This window comes from Aquarana catesbeiana, linkage group LG13 (genome assembly GCF_042186555.1).
Source record: "Aquarana catesbeiana isolate 2022-GZ linkage group LG13, ASM4218655v1, whole genome shotgun sequence".
Lineage (NCBI taxonomy): Eukaryota > Metazoa > Chordata > Amphibia > Anura > Ranidae > Aquarana > Aquarana catesbeiana.
Window position 1 is genome coordinate 99,030,688 of NC_133336.1, and position 23,737 is coordinate 99,054,424.

General features: G+C 40.2%; 1 protein-coding gene across 1 annotated transcript in view; it reads right to left on the minus strand.

Moving 5' to 3' along the window:
- Nucleotides 1–22,744, minus strand: part of CHRM5 (cholinergic receptor muscarinic 5) — a 331,849-nt gene extending 309,105 nt beyond the window's left edge. The window contains exon 1 of the mRNA XM_073610478.1: nucleotides 21,761–22,744. The gene's annotated coding sequence lies outside the window, so the exon portion shown is untranslated. The remainder of the gene's footprint in view (nucleotides 1–21,760) is intronic.
- Nucleotides 22,745–23,737: the final 993 nt, after the last annotated feature.

Here is a 23,737-nt window from a genome sequence, read left to right on the forward strand (position 1 = left end):
GCAACAAGGCCAAACTTAGGGAGAAATCAATAGATCTCTATCAATCAACCAGGGTAAATACTACTGGCAAGTAAATTTGTGAAGAGCTCCCTGCCAAAACTACAGGGTTCTACATCTATACTTCCGTGCTATACTCTTGTGCTCTATATTTTCAAACAAATTTAAAAAGATTATTCTGGTGGTAGTGAGTGGGAGTAAAATCAGTCTGTATATACAGTAAAGCATGCTTTACTGTATATTTTTTTTCCTGCGTTTTTTTTTTTTCTTTCAGGAAAAAAGGTTTTACATAAATAAATGAAAACTTACCACACAGGCACCCCTGTGTGTTAAATGGTTTCTCTCATCTCTGTAACTGATACTTACTGCTGGAGAGCTTGTTTTGAAAAACAACTGATTTCCTGGCCAGACCACCAGGTGAGAATAGAAAAAAATGAGTGCAGCCATCCCATCTAAGAAATGGTAAGCTGCAATATAATACATACTTTAAGTGGTTTGGTTTGGGTGTTGACTGACAGGTTAAGGGCTAAGTTTGTTTTAGGGGGTAGGTAATAAGTAAAGTGAAGTTGTTAACTTTACTTATAAGTCAAACACTGGGTAGCTACACTATTCACTCCAGTTCTTGGTTCCAGGAGCCTTGTGTTTTGGGTTGCTGACAACGAAGTAGTGAGTTTGGAGGATCAGCATGTGAGCAAAGAAAGTTGCAGTTCAGAATATGTCTGTGCCAGCACTATTCCCACAATGCACTTGCCCTTTCGCCTGCGTTCCAGTATCACATCTGGCTCTATGGCTCATAGCCGCTCACACTTCTAGGTTTTACCTGGGGTGTAAAAAAATGGCCAATCAGCAAAGCCGCCCTCCTCTGCCTGTTGCCAGTCAGTGTAGTGCTTCCCTCCCATGCAGACAATTTAAACCCGGTGCAGCTCTCAGCTCACTGACGAAGAAATGCTTCTTGTAGTTAGCTGCCATGCCCTGTTTCTCTGCAGTGGGTTCTGCTAGTAACCTTTGCCTTTACCCTTATTATTTAATGTCCATGTACAGGCTTTGAAGCCTGGTGATCCGTGTCCGCTACCTGCCTTGACCTTTGCTTGTTTCTGGTTATGTGCTTGGTCTGATCTCTGTTCAGTGCTCTGGTTACTGACTGATTTGGTGTGATTCACAGTATTCCTGTCTGCTCAGGTCTGATTCTATATAGTAAAATTGTGATCTATATACCTTGCAAACTGAACACAGGGGTGCCAAGTCCAAATCCTCATAAAGGGGTCCCTGGTGCAAATGAGATGACCCTGAGGGTTCATTTACACTGCTACTTTAACACACATTAAAGAGCCTACCACTTCAACATGCTTTCTTTATGTGTTTTTGATGCATCTGCGATGCTTTGGTGGTGCTTCGATGATGCTTCGGCCACCACCGAAGCATCATTGACGCATCATTAAAGCATCGCAGAAGCATCAAAAGCACATCAAAAAAGCATGCTGAAGTAGTAGATACTTTAATGTGTGTTGAAGTCAAAGCAAGTGTAAATGAGCCCTTAGACTTTTCGCCTTGGGGGATCTTGCTTCACCTGCACATCCTTGGGATAATCCTCAAGCTCCTTGGCGAGGTGCTGATCTAGGAAGGGCTACATTCTACCGTTCCATTTTCCAACTCTTTCCAGTTCCTGTGTGCTTCCTGGGAACCTGCTGTTGGCCAACACATTTCAGGTACATCTACGTTATGTACCCTGTGCAGTGTGGTAAAAGAGTCTACACTGGTGAAGGCACCATCCCGACAGTCGCTGGCAAAGGCTCTATCTTGATGGGATTGAAAGCATAGATATTTCTCTCATGACAGGTTAAGCTAGATTTTTTAGACATGCTGGTGCTTCTTTTTGTTCAGACAAGGTTCATCAGCCTTCCTTTGCTGAATTAGAAAGCACCATGCAGCTGATAATAAACCATTGCCAATTCCTAGAAAGTCACATAAATAAGTAGATTGTAGACTTGCTAGACTAGATGAGTGCGGGTAATAATCATGTTTGGTGGCCTGATCAAGTGGGAGGTCAGTGTAAAGCATCAAGAAATTCCTCAAAGTACCTGACTATTTTCTCTAATCATTCCTCAGCTGTGCAATAAAAGACCTGGACCTACTTAATTAATAAAACCACCAAGAACATAGAGTATAGAGCAAAGATAAATTCATCTGCATTCTTTATGAGAGGAACATTCTTTAAATGTCATGCATTATCTTTTCCCTGGTGGCTAGCATGCCAATATCCTCAAATAGCATGAAGCTCAATTAGGTAAGATATTCTTATTACCAAAACCAATAAAATCTAATAACTGTAAAGAATAATTTTTTTTACAGTTTATTTAAAAAAAAAAAAAAAAAAAGGTTTAGTGTTGCAGCCTGGGTTCTATTTGTGTACGTCATTTTAAACAAATTACAGTACTATTGTACATTATACATTTTTCATTTTTAAGCAGATATTGTTTTAGTTTTGTGAAACTGCAGCACATTAAAAATATCCATATTTGGAGTGCATTATCAATCCCTCGGATGACATTTAATCATTCACTCCTGGGTCAACATCATGTTACCGACAACAGAGCTGAAAATAGATTTAAAATATTAAACCTCTTAATCTTTCCTATAACAAATATTTAGCGCTTGTTTTATGTTTTTTTTTTCTTTAAAAAAAAAAAAAAAAAAAATAGAAACGGTAGTGGTTCTTATTAGTCAGTTATATGTGAAGTAGACAGAGCCTTGTACTTAGAGTACACTTAAACCCTAACTGAATTACATTTAGTTTACTAAAGCACTGTATACAATAAACAAATAAACAATTGCTTTTTTTCAATAAATACATTATTATTTTCACCTTTTTTTCTTATTTTTTGCAAGTCAGCTCTTCTGATCTTCTGCAGTCTTTTTGCAGAAATTTCCTGTCTACATACATGCACTCCAGTGGTGACTACAAGGCATTTTTCCTGGTAAGAACAGAGGAACATGTTTGTGCAATGTGCATCGACATGGTCGCTTGTACTGTAGTCTCCAACGGGAAAGCGTGTGACAGGATGACAACACAGTAATATAATTAGGAGGCATAAACAGAATGTTACGCTGTAACTGGAAATGCCTGCTTATGCCAGGTTCACCAGGCATTCTTTAAAAATAATGAAAATTGCTTTAGAAAATTATTTTAACAAGTTAATACTTCTCAAATATTTCGGTGAAGATGTACAACGTATGTGAATTTGTGCTTCACTGATTATAAACGATAAAGAATCATGATCTACAATATAAACATGAAACATATACCCCAAAAAACAAAAACAAAACAAAAAACACGCTTATCGACAAAATAATTCCTACAGGGGGTACTCAAACCAAAATAATCTAAATCATATACAAAATAAACTATATAGTAATATCAGATAATAAAGGAAGCAGATATCACCAAAAATTGCATACACCAACCTGTGCTAAAATGCAACGATACATACTGTATATAAAACCCTTAAGTAGTGCAGCGCTACCTTGCAACTTCAAATAATCATAAACAATTTCCAACCTTATATATTAATGCATAATAGTTATCAATAATCATACAAAAATGGGATAAAAATAAATATATATAATATCCAAATAATATAGAGTAAATGTGATAAAAAGTTGGTATAAGAGTCCTATATACCATCCAGTGAATGCGTAGTCCCAAAAGGAGTATATAAATATCTTCTCACAAGATGATCTTCACCTCAACAAACACATCACAGTGCCCTTCCCCCCACCTCATGGGTGTCCTCTCACCTTCTCTGTAGGACCTCACTATACTACAGGAGGTTAAATGCACTTCATTAATACAGGGAACACTGCTCCATTCGATATCCCGATCACCAAATGCTCAGTACTAGAAGATACATACAGTATATAGGAAGTAGGTAGAAGACCCAATAGGGTAGATCGTTCATCCTTTTTTATTATAAAATAAGAATAGCACTCACAGAAGAAGGTAAGAAGCATATCACGTGACACTATTAAATAAGGCGTTCATACTCCACCCAACATGATGACGTCACCACCCATTGCGTTGCGCCCAGTGGGCTTTCTCAAAGGTTTTTAAACATGAAACAACTGATACATTTGAAGTGGAAACTCAAAATGCATTTCTGTAAAATAGTGAACAGTCCCCAAATTCAAATTGCAAAATAACGTCCTTTCTTGAAAATCTCCTGATGATGTGCATTAGTAAGGGAACAACTTCTACTAACCTCCCAGAGGGGAATATACTCACCTCCAAACTGACGCCCACTACAAAGTATATGCACCTGTTGTATCAATCAGGACCAAGATAAGCATATTTGGATGGATCGAACACCAGAAAACACTCTCCACTTGCTCCTGCCATCAGGAATAACCAAAAATGGAGCTTCTCTGATTGATCAGCAAATAAGCCTTTCCAGACAAGTGCCTCAAGCTCAGGCTCTCATAGAATCAAAAACAGACCTAGTGCTCACTGTAGCAGATTTTATTTTAAAATATACACTCACATGGTGCATAAGAGCAGCCCCTTGTATAAACAAGAATCATGACATCAATAAAGAAGTTTAAAGTCCATATGACAAAGGCTTCAAATATACAGATTTTTGCAGCTTGCAACACAGAAGTCCACCCAGGGAATGTTAAGCTCTGCCCAATGGATTTTATCGTAATGACGTCATCTGGGAAACATCATCACAAATTTTCTATGAAAGGACTTTATTGTGGAATTTGAACTTTTGGGGAATGTTCACGATTTTGCAAAAATTCACATACATACTTTCAAGGGTTTTTGCTCAATGATTACAGCTTAAATTAGGGCTATTAGGCAGAATTTGTTTCAGATACATAATGGCTTTAAATATACTTTAAAAATGCATTCACACATCGGACACGCATGCTCTGTATAATGCGCTGCTGCTGGTGTGCACTTAGCAGTTAAGGAGCCTGTTTACCTTTTTGTTTCTTAAAACTTTACTGAAATGTCACAAAAATACTTTTCATTCAACTGTATGCACTGCAATGCATCACAAACACACTGTACTGTGTAAAAAATAATCTTGTCTTACTTTTTTCAGCTCAAACCAATTCAGTATTTTGGTGTGAACTGAAACAAAAGAACACAGGGCAAATTGCCTTGCCTATGTGTAGGGCAAAGCTGCCCAACATACAGAAATGGTTTGAATGGGCCCTAATGCAGTGACATCACAATACATCCTTCCAATACATAGGCTAAGGCAGAGCTGCTGCAGCTATGTCTAGCCTCTCTCTGCAGAAGTAGATTTCTGCATGGGGGGGTCTGGATCTAGACTCCACCCTTATGGATAAAAAATGTAAAAAAGAATTTACGATTTCTTGGCCATTTTTCAGAGAATATGAATAACACAAAAACATTTCTTTAATTCATGGTTAGTGTTTGGCTGAAGCCATTTATTATTAATCAACTGTGTTTAATCTTTTAAAATCATAATCACAACAGAAACTACCCAAATTACCCTGATCAAAAGTTTACATACCCTGGTGATTTTGGCCTGATAACATGCACACAAGTTGACACAAAGGGGTATGAATGGCTATTAAAGGTAACCATCCTTACCTGTGATCTGTTTGCTTATAATTAGTTTGTGTGTATAAAAGGTCAATGTGTTTCTGGACTCCTGACAGACCCTTGCATCTTTCATCCAGTGCTGCACTGACGTTTCTGGATTCAGAGTCGTGGGGAAAGCAAAAGAATTGTCAAAGGATCTGTGGGAAAAGGTAGTTAAACTGTATAAAACAGGAAAGGGATATGAAAAGATATCCAAGGAATTGAGAATGCCAATCAGCAGTGTTCAAACTCTAATAAAGAAGTGGAAAATGAGGGGTTCTTTTGAAACCAAACCACGGTCAGGTAGACCAACTAAGATTTCAGCCACAACTTCCAGGAAAATTGTTCGGGATGCAAAGAAAAATCCACAAATAACTTCAGGTGAAATACAGGACTCTCTGAAAACATGTGGTGTAGCTGTTTCAAGATGCACAATAAGGAGGCACTTGAAGATGGGCTGCATGGTTGAGTTACTCATTACTCATTACTACGCAAGTGCCACAAAGTATCCCGCTTACAATACGCCAAATAGCACAGAGACAAGCCTCAAACTTTCTGGCACAAAATCATTTGGAGTGATGAGACCAAAATTTAGCTTTTTGGCCACAACCATAAACGCTACATTTGAAGAGGAGTCAACAAGGCCTATGATGAAAGGTACACCATTCCTACTGTGAAACACGGAGGTGGATTGCTGATGTTTTGGGGATGTGTGATCTACAAAGGCACAGGAAATTTGGTCAAAATTGATGGCAAGATGAATTCAGTATGTTATCCAAAAATACTGGAGGAACGTTTGCATTCATCAGCCAGGAAGCTGCGCATGGGACGTAATTGGTCATACCAACATGATGATAATGATCCAAAACACAAGGCTGCATCGACTTGTCATTGGCTACAGCAGAATAAAGTGAAGGTTCTGGAGTGGCCATCTCAGTCTCCTGACCTCAATATCATTGAGCCACTCTGAGGAGATCTCAAACGTGTAGTTCATGCAAGACAGCCCAAAAGAGAAGATAAAGAGCCTCATCCACAAATACCACAAAAGATTTCAAGCTATCATTGATGTTAAAGAGGGCAATACACGGTATTAAGAACTGGGGTTTTTGATCAGGGTCATTTGGGTAGTTTCTGTTGCCATTATGATTTAAAAAGAATAAACACAGTTGATTGATAATAAATAGCTTCAGCCAAACACTAACCATGAGTGAAAGAAAAGTTTTTGTGTTATCATTCATATTCTCTGAAAAATGGCCAAGAAATCAAAAATTCTGCCAGGATATGTAAACTTATGAGCACAACTGTGTATATACACATATATTTATGGTGGTGGCGCTAAGACTGAGACAGATGTGGATCACATAAACACACGACAAGACTTACAACATAAATAGACCTGAAGTGTGGCTTTTGGTCGTCTGGTAGGTAACCCAGTGCTTACCTTACCTATATCATTATATAATGATATAATTTAATAATATTAATAAATATATAGTTCAGTGATGTCCAAATTAAAAGGGCCTAAGGGCCACATTTGTATTACCAAAGCAAATGGAGGGTCAACCTTTTTTTCATAGTGTCAGTATGCTTACATGCATGCTGATATTGTGTCCCTTTTTTTCATAGTGTCAGTATGCTTACATGCATGCTGATATTGTGTCCCTGTCTCTTACCAGCCTATATTGAAGTGATGTGCCACCACAGGCACATCTGTGCAGGGGTTTCTGATGAAGGGCATTCAGCTCAGGGTAGCAATAATAAACCCTCCTTGCTGGGGTCAGGGGCAGCGGTAACACTCAGCACTGTTGTCAATGGTAGCAATAATAAAACAACCTTCATTGGTGTCAGTGACTGTAGCAGCAATAATAACCTCCAATTCACTGCGTCAGAGAGAACAATATTAACCCCCCTCTCCCCTTCACTGGTGTCAGTGGGTACAATAATAACCTCCTTTCATTAGTGTTAGTGCATACTCCCCTTTCACTGGGAAGTAGTAGGTAGAATAAAAACCTCATCCTTCTTTCATTGTCAGAGGGTAAAATAACATCCTCCCTGCCCTCTTCACCAGTGTCCATGGCTATTATAGTAAATGACAGCATTAATGTTCAATGGTTTGTTATCTGAACACATTTTTTTTTTGTTCCCTCTGGTCTAAACTATAATACCTGTTGAGCAGGAGCTCACTACACTCGACAGGCAGTGCTGGAACGAAGAGAGCATTTTAGCACTCAGCACCCAGCTGCCACTCTATATTGAACTGATGTCTTGTGAGCTGTAAAAGATCTCTCAGGCTGCCAATTGCACAGCGCCAGTGTAGTGCTCTCTGAATGACCATATATTAGTATTGTACTGCTTACCTTAAATAATTTTTTATGTAACAGGTACACTTCTGCAAGCTTGTTCTCCAATATATTTCCTATTATATTAAATATTAATATTTGTAAATTTATCACTAGATGAGGCTTTTTATTTGAATCCTCCTCACTTACTTTCCTTGCTAATGTAGGACTGTCCCCATAGGGCTTGCTGAGTGTTGACTTCATAGGTCTCTCCTTGGTTACCTGCAGCTGGTTAACAATGATTCCCACTTAGGTGCAGAGGGTTCCCACTTAGATGCTGAAGGTTCCCACTTAGGTGCTGAGGGTTTCCCACTATGTTGCTAGGGGTTCCAGCTTAGTTGCTGAGAGCTCCTACTTGTTCCACCCTTACTCCCGTTTGCTCTTTACTCAAAGACCAATGCAAGGTATTTAGGTTTTTGTATTCTATTTGGAACTTGGATGGGAGAAGGGATGAGCGGGATACTCTAACTAGAACTATTCACAATAGATGAGGACAACTCTCACTTGGCGTTGCCGGATTATCTCTGAAAACAGACATACTGCTTGAACCATACAGCACATGCACGGAAGGGTTAAGTCTTCTTGCTCTCACTAGCAGCAGACTTGATGCACTACATTATCTTTAGGACATTCTCTAGCATCCCCTTTACTGACACTCGTCCACTGATTCTTCTAGCTGAAGGGGGCGATCCTCACTTGACAGGCCCCAAAGACACAGATCTATACTCACAGTAAGCAGAATCAGATCCTTCCTGGTGTCTCCCTTCCAGTCATCTCTGCAGCCCCTCCTGGGCTCTTTTCCCCGGCTCAACTCCCCTGAGCACATGTACTTTGGCCTTATATACAGTATCCCACAATGCAATACAGAACTTTCCTTCTGCCAATTGCCAGGGCTGTAACAAAACCTGTGCACTCACTTGTCAGGTCCCCTCCCACTGTCCAATATGCCTCCCTATTGGACCAGGTGGGGACAGTCAGAACAAGCTGAGCTGCATCTGAGTACAATGAGCAGACCTAACCAATAGATCCTGCTCCCTGGTAGGCAGACAGCACTCTAAGTTTTACCCAGTGGACGAACTACCAGGGTTGCAGCAGTCACTCTCGCGAACGGACCCTGGCATTCCGCCACTGTGGGGGGCCCTACGTCGGCCAAATAGTGCTTGGGTCTGGACAGACTAGGAGGCGGGATGGTCGCAGAACGCAGAACGTCTTCAGAGCCATACTCCAGTGGGCCTGGACGGAACATCTCTCCCTCAGCTTTCCATCAGCAGGAGCCCGGCCCCTCTGCCAAGACAATGACTCCAGTGCCGGCACCATTTTGTTAAAGTCTGCCCATATACACAAAGTGGAGTCGGTTTTCAACAATATGGCGCCCCAAACCACAAATATAGGAAAAATGTTATTTGTGAATGAGATGACAAACCACACTGAATGGGCGGATGATATGAAAAGGGGAAGTGGGAGAGCCAGGAGGAGAAAAGAAGAAGATGATAGATCAAAGCCAAGGACTGATAGAACCTGTCCTACACCCGAGCAATGGATGGGGTGTGGTCAGTTTGACAGCTCCAGCCAGGCCACACAGAGTCTATGGGGGGGGGGGTCACTGTGGTCACCAGAGTCCCCCTTCCACATCATACCCTTTACAATAAAGTCTGCAGGATTCCCCTCCCAGTGCATGGGAGAACTCTGAAGACCTTGAAGTAAAGGGGAACTGTGATGTAAAGGGGAACTGTGATGTAAAAGGGATTACTGTGGGCCATGATGTAAAAAGGAACGCTGTAGACTCTGATGTAATGGGAGGGGCCACCTTACAGAGTTTCCCTTTACACTAGAGTCCACAGCATTCCCCCTTACATCATGGTCTGCAGAATTCCCCTTAACGTCAGAGTCCCCCTTTTACATCAGGGTCTGCAGAGTTCTACCTTACATTATAAAGGGGAACCCCGCAGACTCTCATGTAAAGGGGAACTCTGATGTAAAGGGGACCGCTGCGGACCATAATGTAAGAGGAACCAAGGTCACCAGAGCACCCCTTACATCAGAGTCTACAGTGTTCCCCATTACATCATGGTCTGCCACATTTCCCTTTACATTAGATTTCCCCTTTACATCAGGATCCACAGAGTTCTCCTTTTCATCAGGATACAATGTAAGGGGGAACCCTGCGGACTCTGATGTAAGAGAGAACTTTGTGGACTGTGATGTAAAGGGGAATTATGGAGTCTGATGTAAGGAGTAACTCTGACGTAAAGGGGAATGCTACAGACCATGATGTAAGGGAGAGCTGTGATGTAAGGGGGAAAGCTACAGACTGAGATTTATAGGGAAACGCTACGGACTGTGATGTAAGGGGGGGGGTCGGGGGCCCTTCATAGTTTCTTGCACCGTGGCCCTGAAGATTCTATTTACACCTTTGGTTTTACCTGTCCATCTTCATAGTAAGCAAAAAGATCAAAAACTATACTCTCTTCTAGCACCTACCTAGGGGGGTGCTACATTAAATAAACTCATATACATGCATTGTGAGAAATAGCAGTCATGCTGACCATTGTGCAGTACAACATTGCAGGAGGATGAACCTGCATAGATATTGATTTATTATATGTACAAATGTACAAAAAAGAATGTACAAAAAAGAACTACACAAAAAAACAAGGTTATTAAATAATGTGCATACCTGAATCAGCTAATCTCTTTGACAAGACATTTAAATACATATGGAAAGACTTTATATTCTCATTACATGTCTCGTTTCTTTTGTTTGAGATGGGAATCAAGAGCACGTAGATTAAACCGACACAAACACAGGGATATTCATATTTGCAAACTCTGGGTAATGTAGTAGTGAGCAACCTGGTAAAGATTAAACCCAGAACCAAAACACTGCTGCTGAGCAACCATACTGCTCCCTAGATCCAGTGATGTTCTACTTGTACGTAATATAAATAACATTTAAAGTTCCTGTGACCCAAAGACATTCTGCAATAAGTACTTTTGCAAAAAAAAAAAATTATATATATATATATATATATATATATATATATATATATATATATATATATATATATATATATATATATATAATTAATATATAGTAGTAATAATGAAAAGTTAATGAATATTTCTGGACTGTGTACTTCAGTTCTTCTATTATACCTTCGCCTTTTTGTGGGGGGAGCGGGGTAAATAGACTAAGGAATTGTAACAACCACTGTGAGTTTCAACATGAAATAAGAGGAAATCTCTCTAAAGTAAGGAGAAATCCCCTCTTAAGACAGTTACCAGTAGAAGAGGTGTCCACATTATAAGATTTCACCTCTATTCCTATTTTGGTAAAATATTAGATTTCCTTTCACTTTCTTTTCTGGAAATGGACACCAGGACAAATACAGAGAGAAAGGCAGGCCATGCACATTTCGATTCCCGGCCAGTTCAGCGGAATGATTTGGATCATGTATGGGCAGGCTGAATGTACCAATTTGATGGATTGATCAACTTGGGTACAACCAACCTGCTGGGTTTTACATGCGCTTATCACTGGTGGCTGCTATAGCAGCTAGGAATAACCACTGTCTTCTCCCGGTGGGGACGGCTCCCTCTCCCCGCCACAAGTAGACAATGGCTCGGCAGGAGGGATTTTCCTGTCTGTGTTGATGGGGGAATCAAGCATATTTCTTTCCTGCAACCCAACCCTGTGTGTGGCGGGCCTTAATCTTCTCAGCAGGGTCATAGAAAGCAATATAAACCGGATAGGATTGCAACCCTTTTACACGCAAAACTAAAAAGAAATGCTTTGGCTTTAGTTTAGTTTAGACTGTAATGCAGCCTTTCTCAACCAAGGTTCCATGTAATCCTAGGGTTCCTCCTGGGATTGCTAGAGGTTCCTTGAGCAGTGAGCAAGCACTGACACCAATGATCTTTTAGCTATTTGTAATGGGGGAATTCATCCCAATGACCACAAATGTAAGGAGATTCTTCCCAATGACCATCACACTAATGTACTGTTCAATGTCAATAAAAAAAATGGGTTTCCTATTCTGCTATACAGGGCTGTGCTCTGTGGAAGAGCTGTGTAGATCTCAGGCCCCCAGTGGCAAACCCTACACACCCATACCTTTCTTAAAGAACCCCAATTGTTGTTTTTGGCAAGATACATTGGCTGTTGCTCTATATTAACCTTTCACAACAGATCCAGCAATGTGCACGAGAGCAGCTGCTGTCTCCCTCGTCCCTGGGCAGATTGATAGCAGCGGGAGCCATTGGTTCCTGCTTCTGTCAATCAAATGCTGTGCCGAGTGAGCCAGGCCTTAGCCACCTGCTCTGTGTCAAAAAAGGGTTTCCATGGGGGCACTTGCTGAAGAGGAGAAGCCTGGAGTGCTGGTGGGGGACCTCAGAAGAAAAGGATCAGGGCTGCTCTGTGCAAAAGCATAAACAAAGAAAAGAGGGCGCACCAGCCTAGTGCATTATCCTTTAGTACATTTATTCAAAAAGCATAAATAAAAACTACTCACAAAGGTAGAAAGAAAATCGTACTTGTAACAGTCTTTGACATATAGCAGTCTGTCCACTGAAAGCAGTCTCCGAGTCCTGGAGAGGGGGACGTACGAACCGCTACTGACTAACATGTTTCGAAGGCTAAACCTTCTTCATCAGAGCCTCCTTGTTTTTGTTTTTGTCTATTACTAGGGTATCCCTATCCTGGAGGGCAGCAAGGCTGAAAGTTATTTTCCATTCTGATCCTTTGGATTACCTATACTGTTGCTTTTCTGTTGTATTGTGCAAAAGCATTGCACAGAGAAGGAAACAGAACATGTTTGATATTTTAATATAAAGAAATTAAGCTTTAATGCCGCTTTAAAATCCGGTCACAATTTTATTAAAACAAAACAATTTTTATGTATTATTGGTTGCTACGGGTTGCTGGATTTAAGAGTGTTTCCTCTCTATACCTATTACATGATGGCCTTATTACTGTGGCAATAATCTGCCAGACAGTGCTTAGCAAACCTGTTAATACTTACAGTATACGTTAAGTTCTTTAGGGATTCAGTAATGAATCACATAGCATCTGGATATTTGCAGCTCAAGTTTTCAAGTTGTTATGACATTAATAAGTTTGTCTTTTTCTTGCATGGTTGTAGGTAGGTAGCTTGAGACAGACTTATTGAGCATCATTAAACCTGACCCCCATTGCTGCTAAACTTGTTACCATTCAGTGATCATTTAATGATCTCTCACAGATCATTAACCAATCAGTGCGCTAGCCAGCAGTGACTTTTATAGCTTCTAAACAGCTCATGCTTCCAGACAAAGAAGATCATGAGAGGCATTAATGGCCAGACTAAAGTAAGCTTGAAGTAAGGTCTACAGCAAACAAGTGGTCATTTTGCTAGTCCTATATCTTGTCATTATTTTATTACTTAATACCGAACTGGAGACAAATATAAAATGCACAAATTAGTGCAGCTTTGTATCCTTTAATACTTCAATAAATGCAATTTTACATACAAGTAGTGCAAGTACCCGAACTTGACTTGGTGTCAGCCCTTACAATGCACAGAAGACTGGGAGAGCAAGAAGTAGAATAAGGACCTAGTCAGTTTTGCTGCAATTATCATGTGCTAACAAGGACCATGTTGTTAGGAGGAGAGCATGGAGTGACAGAGAGAGGAACTCACCAGTGTACTTTGTCTACTTTCACTGTCCAGTCACAAGCCATGGGAAGGACAAGACCAGTATTTAGTCGTTTGCATGGAGTTCAGCTTTAACAAAGTGGCAGTCATGGCACTTTTTTAATTAACAATGATACAAGCTAGAATTGTCTTTTAACTGCTGAACAAGTATACCAATCATTTAATGGCCAACTGCACCTTTCAGAAAAAAATTAATGGTTAAACATAACCTTACCTTTAAGGTTATGGAAATAATTTCCAAATTTTTGAAAAATCCTTTGGCCGTGCTGCAGGCTGCAGAGCTGGGCCGCAGTGCTCTATGTAAGAGGGACACTCTCTCTACAGGGAACCTACCTGCCACCCCACTGAGTCAGATCTAGATCTCTCTAGTCAACAGGGGGCATAAGCTGTGCTGATTCGAGAGCCCTAACTTTGACTCCGCTTGGGTGGGACGTCTGCAGCAAGATTGCTAGATTTCTGATCTCACACAATGTCCTGTAGCCCTGGCCAAAGGACTTTGCAAAGCCACTTGATATTACTTCTTAGATGGCTGCATTCGTTTTTTGTTTTGTTTTTTTTTCTTTCTTTCGTTTTTACCTGGTGATCTGCCCAGTAGGTCTGCTGTCCTGCAGATACAGCAGTTAGGGAATTGAGACAAATCATTTAACAGACAAGACCACATAGACGAGTTCTTGCTGGAAAAAAAAAACATTTTAAGCAACAGACAGCATGGATTCATGAAAGACAGAAGTTGTCAGACAAACCTGATTTCTTTTTATGAAGAGGTAAGTAAAACCTTGGACACAGGAGTGGCTGTGGACATGGTATACTTGGATTTTGCGAAAGCGTTCGATACAGTTCCGCACACACGGCTCATGTGTAAGTTAAAGTCTACAGGCTTGGAAATATCAGTTTGTAAATGGATAGAAAACTGGCTAAAAGACAGAATTCAGAGATTAGTGGTTAATGATTCTTACTCTGAATGGTCTAAGGTTATCAGTGGTGTACCCCAAGGTTCAGTGCTGGGACCCTTACTCTTTAAAATCTTTATAAATGATATTGGGTCTGGGATCAAAAGTAACATTTCTGTCTTTGCAGATGACACCAAGCTATGCAATGGAATAACGTCCTTACAGGATGTTTCCAATTTACAAGCCGACCTCAATGCACTGTCTGATTGAGCGTCTATGTGGCAGATAAGGTTTAATGTTGAGAAATGTAAAGTAATGCACTTGGGGGCTAAGAATATGCATGCATCATACATACCAGGGGGAGTACAACTGGGGGAATTAGTAGTGGAGAAGGATCTGGGGGTTTTGGTAGATCATAAGCTCAATAATAGCATGCAATGCCAAGCTGCGATTTCCAAAGCAAGCAAAGTCCTTTCTTGTATTAAGAGAGGTATGGACTCCAGAGAGAGAGAGATATAATTTTGCCCCTGTTAAAATCATTAGTAAAACCTCATCTGGAATATGCAGTTCAGTTTTGGGCACCAGTTCTCAAAAAGGATATCGGGGAACTAGAGAAAGTGCAGAGAAGGGCAACCAAACTGATAAAAGGCATGGAGGAGCTCAGCTATGAGGAAAGATTAGAGGAACTGAATTTATTCTCTCTTGAGAAGAGGAGAATAAGGGGGGATATGATCAACATGTTCAAATATATAAGGGGTCCATATAGTGAACTTGGTGTTGAGTTATTCACTTTACGGTCAACACAGAGGACAAGGGGGCACTCTTCACGACTGGAGGAAAAGAGATTTCATCTCCAAATACGGAAAGGTTTCTTCACAGTAAGCTGTGAAAATGTGGAATAGACACCCACCAGAGGTGGTTCTGGCCAGCTCAGTAGATTGCTTTAAGAAAGGGTACTAGCATTTATAGGTAAAGTTGATCCAGGGAAAATCAGATTGCCTCTTGGGGGATCAGGAAGGAATTTTTTCCCCTACTGTAGCAAATTGGAGCATGCTCTGCTGGGTTTTTTTGCCTTCCTCTGGATCAACTGTGGGTATAGAATTGGGTATATTGGATTGTACGATATTTTTTTTGTTTTTTTTTATGGTTGAACTGGATGGACTTGTGTCTTTTTTCAACCTGACTAACTATGTAACTATGTAACTATGTAACAGTGACAGGGGTGCCTACAATGATCAGCTTTTGTTTATTTATGTAAATCCTTTTTTCCAAAAGAATTAACACTGTTGCTGTAACTGCTTATAAAGTATAAGCTGGAGTTCAGTCTCATTTTTTTTGTGTATTTAAATCTGCTATTACATCTAACACTCCCCTCCCCCCAGACTGACAATGCTGCTGTCCAAAGGTGCCCCTGTGCTCCTTCATCCAGAGTGGGGGCACTCAAATACAGGTGGTGTGTTACTGGCCAGATCCCCGGGCAAAAACAGAGGGTAAAAAGCCTGAAAAAATAACTAACTAATAACTAAGGCAGCCACCACATCTAATGATTGGTAAGCTGCAATGTATTACATTTTTAGTTTTGGTACTATTACAGCTTTCAGCCATAATAAGTTGATCTTTTTCATCACCCTGAGTTTATTTTTTCTAGAAAGTTCAGTTGGACTTTTAACTCCACGACACGGTTTCTAAGCAAAATCAGGCAAATATCTCAAGGCACTAGTAGCTTTATTATTATTTTTTGATTCTATGTAGAACTCATACATGGTACCACAGCGACAGCTTGTTAAATGGTGGGGTTAAATGACAGGTAGACTTGTTGAGTTGAATTTCCTCACACACATCAATAGCTTTCACCACAAACAAGGAAAATTGCATGTGACAGTAGGAGAGTTGGTACGAACTGTGTTTGTGACTTGCTCTAGTCCATGTTCTCATAATGTGAAGCCATCAGCATGCCAGGAAAGAAAGCCAGCCACAGAGATGTCAGTGGAACACCTACTGCAAATAATAGCACCTCTAGGGGATAAATGTTAAAACTGATTTCAGATGTCACTGCTTTAGCCTGGTGTGATACGACAGTACAATGTATATTATAAGATTCCAGCTTACCCCTGGGAAGTGAATCATATTGGACCTGAAGCACTTTGCTATGATCCCAGTATGCCTTATTCTTTTGTACAGTCTTATCTTATTGTAATGTAGTAAGATGTAAAAGCAGACTTTTTATTATTTTATAAATCGTTTATTGACTAAAGGGTAATAGACGATTATGACATAGATAGTTTTCTTCTTGACCAGGGTTATTTTGTTAAAATTTGTCTAAAACCAGACCTATATCTTCCGGCAGAATCAAATGCAATTGTTCCTCAAACATTCTAGCAAGCTATTAAGATACTTGCTTCTTCATGAACTAAGACAAATGCTGTCTGATAAAATGACTGCTAACACGAAAGATCCCTTCAACTTGCTGTCTATAGTAATGAGAACAGAGTAATAACTAATCTAGGATGCTGATTGTTTTTATTTGGCAAAGCAAATGGAAGCTGTCTATGGATTGGGAGCCATGCTGTTTACTTTATTGTCTACATCAACTGCCCACTGTTGTTTGTAGCAGTGCCGCAGCCAGCGTCTGTCAGAATACCCAAATATCGGGTGCTTCTAATTATTGTTGTTTGCTTTTTTGGCTGGAAAATTTCTACCTGACTCCTTTGGGTGGGAGACGGCTGACAGGGTCACCCACATAGCGTATTGTGTATAGTGAGGAATATTCTGCATCCAACACTTCCAGGTGTGTCGCATGCCAGGGCCCCCTACATGCGCTGTGTAGTTTCTCCTGCAGACCCCTGCATCACTACAGAAATAGTGTTGTCAAGGGCAAAGAATCACAGGGGGACACGGCGTCCTATACCCTGGGAAGTGTGAATGCTCCCAGATATCAAGCAATTGTGCTGCAAGTTTTAAAATGACTTGCTAAGCTATTGCTAGACTTGCCAGGCTTTACAAGTTTGTTGCAGAATTGCAGCAAGTCTGCATTGCATGAGTCCAGATCAACTTTCTTTGCAAACATTCTGCAAGTCTGCTGCAAGTTCTGGTTCAGTTATGTTGTGCAATAGTCACCCCACCACAGGGTTCACTGCACTTGCTGTAGACTCACCTCTGCAATTTTGCTACTTGCCACACAAATTGGAAAAGTGTCAACTAGAACTTGTGCTTCAAGTGCTCTGCAAGTGTACAACTTGAAAATGTGAAGCATGTTAACAAGACTTAGAATTCAACAGTGCCACAAATTTGTGGCTAGTTATCCTTCCTATCTGGGCTGAAGAGTCTTTGCTTTGGTATTAAAAGTCTTCTTCTCAAAGGGATGTTTTTTAATTCTTGTTAGCTGGCCACAGACTCACTTTAAACCCCATAGAGGGTCAAAGTGAGGCTTTGGTTTTTTGATAGAGGCCTCTTCTATTTTGCTATTGGTGGGATTCTAAGTTTTAGGGGCTGCAGCAACTATGCCCTGATTACACTGAGAGCTTCAAACAGTTTAATATCATGTATGTATCTGACGAGGGCATTAGTGAGCCACACTGCTCCAAAATGTAAACCGAGATATGTGGAGGCCACGAGAAGCATCCTCATGTACTGAAGCCATATTTTGAGACTCATCATTTGTACACAGGTTGCAATCAATGCAGGACACTTGATTACATCTTCATAAAACTAGGCCAAAGTGACTCAGGGTGGAGCCAAATTCTGCATGGGATGGGTGGGCTCTTACCATACTTGCACAATAAGGCACACTTACCTATTTGGGTGGCCCCCCCCCTTCTTCCAGTGGTCAAAGGTCCAACACCTAGTTCCTGCTCTGTCTACACCACCCCTGCTTTTTCTTCTTGGTCCTTTGGCCATTGGACAGCAAATAAATATGTAAATCCTTGGTATGCACACAAGAGCCACATTGCCCCCTGCACATGGCTCTATTCTTGGCATGTCAAGAACAAGCTTGGATGTCAGCCATACAGTGCATTGTACATAGGAAAAGAAAAGAGACTATACATGTCTTGTTTGATAAAACGTACCCAGGTCCTTGCAGTTTTGTCACAGCAGTACTTTAGTTGTGCTTTAAGGTATGCTGTATCATTTAGTAAAGGAGACAGGCGTTTTTGCATATGAAAACCAGTTTCAGCTCATGTCGTAGCTGTACAGGTATGAGAAAAAACCTTGATTGGATGCCGCAATCAGAACCATTGAGTTTGCTCCTGTTTTCAGATATCATCACCACTGTGTTTCAGTGACTTTTCAGGTCTAACCTCATCCTTTTTATGACCTTTAATCTTCTCTTTGGTAGACATTTATCCATAAAACAGGGAAATGTCTATGGAATTCAGAAGTCCCTGTAAAGTGGACTCCGCAGCATTCAACAAGCCATCTGCTACCATAAAAACAGCTAATCAGGATGGAATAATTTCTTTTCTAAACATGTTATCAGGAGTTAGAATAAATCGTTCTCCTGGTAAACAGGCAATGCAGGAAAAATAATCTATTTTTGACATTAGAAAAACATGCAGTTCAGACACTTTACCATGACTTTCCAAGAAGATGCCTATTAACTCCTACTATGCTGACAGAGAAGATTGACAGCTAAATGATTAACCTGTAGTCATCACAGCAGCAGGTTCAGTACATACATTTACAATGTATATCCTTTAATGCCTAATTGAGTTAAAAAATGCTGAAGTGTAAATAGCATGCAGCCATGAAAGGGATATGTCTCTGAACTGAAATATAATTATAGATCCAGGTCCTCTGGATTCTGAATTTGCTGTGTTAGATCACGTTTATATCATCTAAGTGTTGGTGTTGCGCTTGTACAGGTGTATGCAATTAGTAGTTTTTTATTGCAATAAATAATTTTACAAAAGTGCTCCAGAGTATTCACAGTTTGAATTTGGATGTATACCCTCATGCAATTGTGTGACATAAACTCACTCTTAAATGGTTTGTGAGGCCAGGCTTGTTATAATGACCTCACAAATGACATTAATATATATCAGAAACTAGGCCTGCCAGAATCCCTGGAAACCCTTCACAATACAAATAGCTTATTCTTGGAAAATCTGAAAGATTGCATTGATGCTTAAAGCCCAGCTAAAAAGTTTAAGTGGCACAATATATTGTAGCATAATCCTCCGAGGCATAGTGCTGGTCTCATGTACTGATCCTTCAAATTAATTGCCTAATACAAGCAACTAGAATTTCCCCTCATACTAAACTTGACCCCTCCTTTTAAATCAGTTTTCAAATCCGAACTTCATTGTCCTCCTGGTATCACCTCAAGCACAGATGGTTACTTTGACCTATATTGAAAACCACTAACCTATTTGATCCTCCAGACAGAAATAGCAGGGATTTCCATTAGAATAGAGAAGCATATCACTCCTCACACCAAAACTGTCAGTGGTGGCACTACCTACAAGCTGTCAGTAGTGACATCTCCTCCTTTTCCCAGCCTTACCCTAGTGCACATCAATATCCGTGATGTTATTGTCACAGCACTTCTACTTATTTATCTGATTGATATAATGCATTTGTCAATATTAAACAAAGAACATCTTTACACACCCCAGGGATTCTTTTTTACATAATTACATCTTTCATTTAAACATTCAAAAGTAGATTTTATTTAATGTGAAATTAATGAAAAAAAAAAAAAAAAAAAAAAGATAAATCCCTTGGTAATATCTATCTAGGACAATAGTATGTCGGTATGTTTCCATAAATAAACTGTGTATGTTTAGTTATGCTGCAGCAAAACAATCAATGTTCATAATATTATTTTGCCCCTTGTGAGGGGACTTGATTCATTCCTTATGTTTAAGTGCACATAGAATATGCACACGGTAGCTGCACACGAAGCTCCTTAGCATTTGGATCATTGTAACGTCACAAGCATGTTCCCCTGGGATGTTCCACTGGGGTCAGATTCTAAGCTTTGCCTGGGTGCAGTGTCACACATCTGTATGAATGGCATCATTCGAGACCTGGCAGCCTCTGCTTGGATGCTTTTAACGTCTTCATTAAAATTTTAAATGGGGGAAGGAAAGTCTCTGGTTGTCACGCCAAAAGCATAAAACCCGGCTTTCAGATTGAGTAAAGCACACCGCTCACCGGCTTTCTGTCTGCTGCTTGTGTTCTCCCCCAGCTCGCAGCTACACCAGCTTCTAAATGAAAGACGTCGCATTTAACACATTCCTCTGGGAGCTTGTCACTAAGTATTAGTGCTTTACTCATTTTATTTTAAGGTAATTATACGCTCTATCATTAGAACCGTGCATCAGCAAACTCCATTTTTTCAAATGCATTGGGGTTGATTTACTAAAACTAAAGACTGCCACATCTGGTGCAGCTGTACATGGTAGCCAATCAGCTTCTAACTTCAGCTTGTTCGATTAAGCTTTGACAATAAAAGCTGGGTGCTGACTGGTTTCTATGCAGCACCATATTTTGCTTTCCCACAATTCTCGTAAATCAACCCCACTGTCCCTGAGATTTTAGTAAATAAACACTGTGCATTCATTTATTACACCTGAACCTCCAGACACCACTTATTTTTTTCTACAACAAGCTATCAATACACTACAAAAATTTGGTTGTGATCTGATGTGCCACCATCCCTGGTTAATGGGTACCCTGCATTACTTGTGTGCCCATTGGACTTTTTAATAAATACGTCTAATGAATTTGTATGTTGGTGATGTGCTTTATTTAAAGTCCCACGGGCAAACAAATAATACTGGGTGCAAGCTATCAATATACAACATATAATACTAAAATACTAAAATTCTTCTTCTTGCTAGATCTCTTTAGATGTCAGGATTATTCAGACATCAGTTAAATACATAAAGCCCATAAAATGCTTTCAATCACAACACACAAGTAGAAATAAACTCATAAGCTCAGAACACCAGCAGGGTCTGTGTTCCAAGTTTTTATTACAACACACAATTTGATTTTGTGTATATCTTAGTGAGACAAAAATTGTTTAGGGAACAGTCTGTGCTTACTTTGTGCAGTTTAGCAAATCCAATAGGCTGGAAGCTATTCACATGCCTAAATAAGCTGAATAAGTTAGCATCACATTTATAGTAAATTGCTTTGAAAGCAAGCAAGTGCAGGTTTTCTGTTTCCATGGCCCCAGGCTCATCCAAAACGCACCCGTCAAAGTATAAAAATCAAACTTACCCTAAAGGATGCGGAATGCAGTTCATTTGTCTTGTTCCTGACAGCCGGTGCAGCGATGTTGCAGGTAAGCGGTGAGTTCTCACAATGGCTCCTGCACATTCACTCTCTTTCTTGTTTCTCAGCATCCCACTCCTTGTAGTTGCACATTCTCTGCCTGGTTTAAGGTTTTGTTAATTGTCTTTTTTTTTGCTTCCAGAGTTGCCTGTCAAGAATCCTGTGTAAAAGGTTTTCTTGCTGTCAGCAGAGTCTTAAATCCATTGTCTTTTATAAGAAAATCCAGATCTGTTTGTTTTATTGTGATCAAAAGGATAAGCACTGACCCCACATCATCACGTTCAGGACACATTAAAATTTCATTAAACACATAATGCTCCTGGAATGTGCAGCTTCCCTCCTCTGGTTTTCCTTACTTCTGGCTTACTAACTAAATAGCAGGTCACTGTGGATAAAATGTAGAGCCAGCAGTTCTAGCACGAAATTGGTCATAAGGAGAAAATGCATTTGTCACAAGATTGATGTCATTGTCAGATGTGTGAGCACAGTTCTTCTTGAACTTTTCCCACATTCTTTAAGGTTGCCTACCCTGGCGCTGGAGGTAGCTCTCAGGCACAGATGATGTGCTTCCTCTTGTTTCCTTTCTTTCTTGGAAGTGCAGAGTATACATGGGCAAATCCCTGAAAAGCAGCAGCGTGGACAGCACCAGGCGGAAGGCACAGACAAGTGCATTACAAAAGCTATTCAATGTGAGGATTCGGTGATAGGCTGCTGCTTCCATACATAATAAACCCACTAATTACTTTTCCTGATGGACAGCAGCTTACGAACGTTGCAGGGACGAGCAGCTGATACGAGGTCTGTTAGGTGTTGTATGATTGAGCAGCCTTTCCATGGAGACGTGCACGCAGCAGGAGGCTGGAACTCTCCCATGCCACCAGGTAGACTGTGCACAAGTCACTCTGACCCCCACTCCAGTGCTTTTCTGTCTGTGAGGTCACATGTAGGCTTGTTTTACACTGAACCATTTTACAGCATTTCTTCTGGTTTGGGCTATTTCATTTCAAAAGCTGTTCTTTATATAAAGAGCTTGAGTACAAAACATGTTATCATATCACATAATGTGAAATATTAACACACTACAATAATTCCTTCCGGAATCAAGATAACATTAATAATGAAAGAGAACAACGCTCTGTGTTAACAGTATAACAAAGCGGTTCTTTTATGTGCAGCCTGTTTAAAGGGATGATTGAAGATGTTTTTCCGTACGTATTGATGTTATTTCCTTTGCTAATGTCTAATAAAGTCTGACCCAATTGAGACAACTGTAAATTGCCCGTGTCCTCTCCAATTTCCACTTTTTCAGAGCAGAAAGTATCACAAATTGTACTTTAAATACGCCCAATAGAAAATAGATCAATCAGCAAGTGACAGGAGGAGGGAAATCGGGTTATACAATTTACAAGAGAAGGAGGCAGATTTTGAAGCAGAAATAATTCCTTCTTCCCTGCTTGTGGTAAGTTGTATGGAGCTGTGTATGTGTATTCATTAAGTCTCGCACATATGTCCAGAAGTGTGACAGCAGACTGCATGTTTCACAGTAATACAATAATCACAACATCAGTCAATAGAGGAGGAAATTCTGAATCACAGAAATTATCAGCAAACTATGTGTCTGGTTCTCACCAGACTTACCTAATTAGTGCCTGTACAGAAAGGCGTACATGGTAGTATCTGTAATTAAAACTTTCACATGTCGCCTATTTAATATTCACACTCCAGCAGCCAACACAAATACATTAAGTAAATGTTCCCTATGCATGTACAGTACATCAATGTTAAATCATTCTCTCTCTCTCTCTCTCTCTCTCTCTATATATATATAATTTTCATTTTGTATTTTTATAAAGTAGTGAGTGACATTCACTGGTGTCAATCACTGCCATTTGAAGGGTAACTCCACTTCCGTGGGAAACAAAA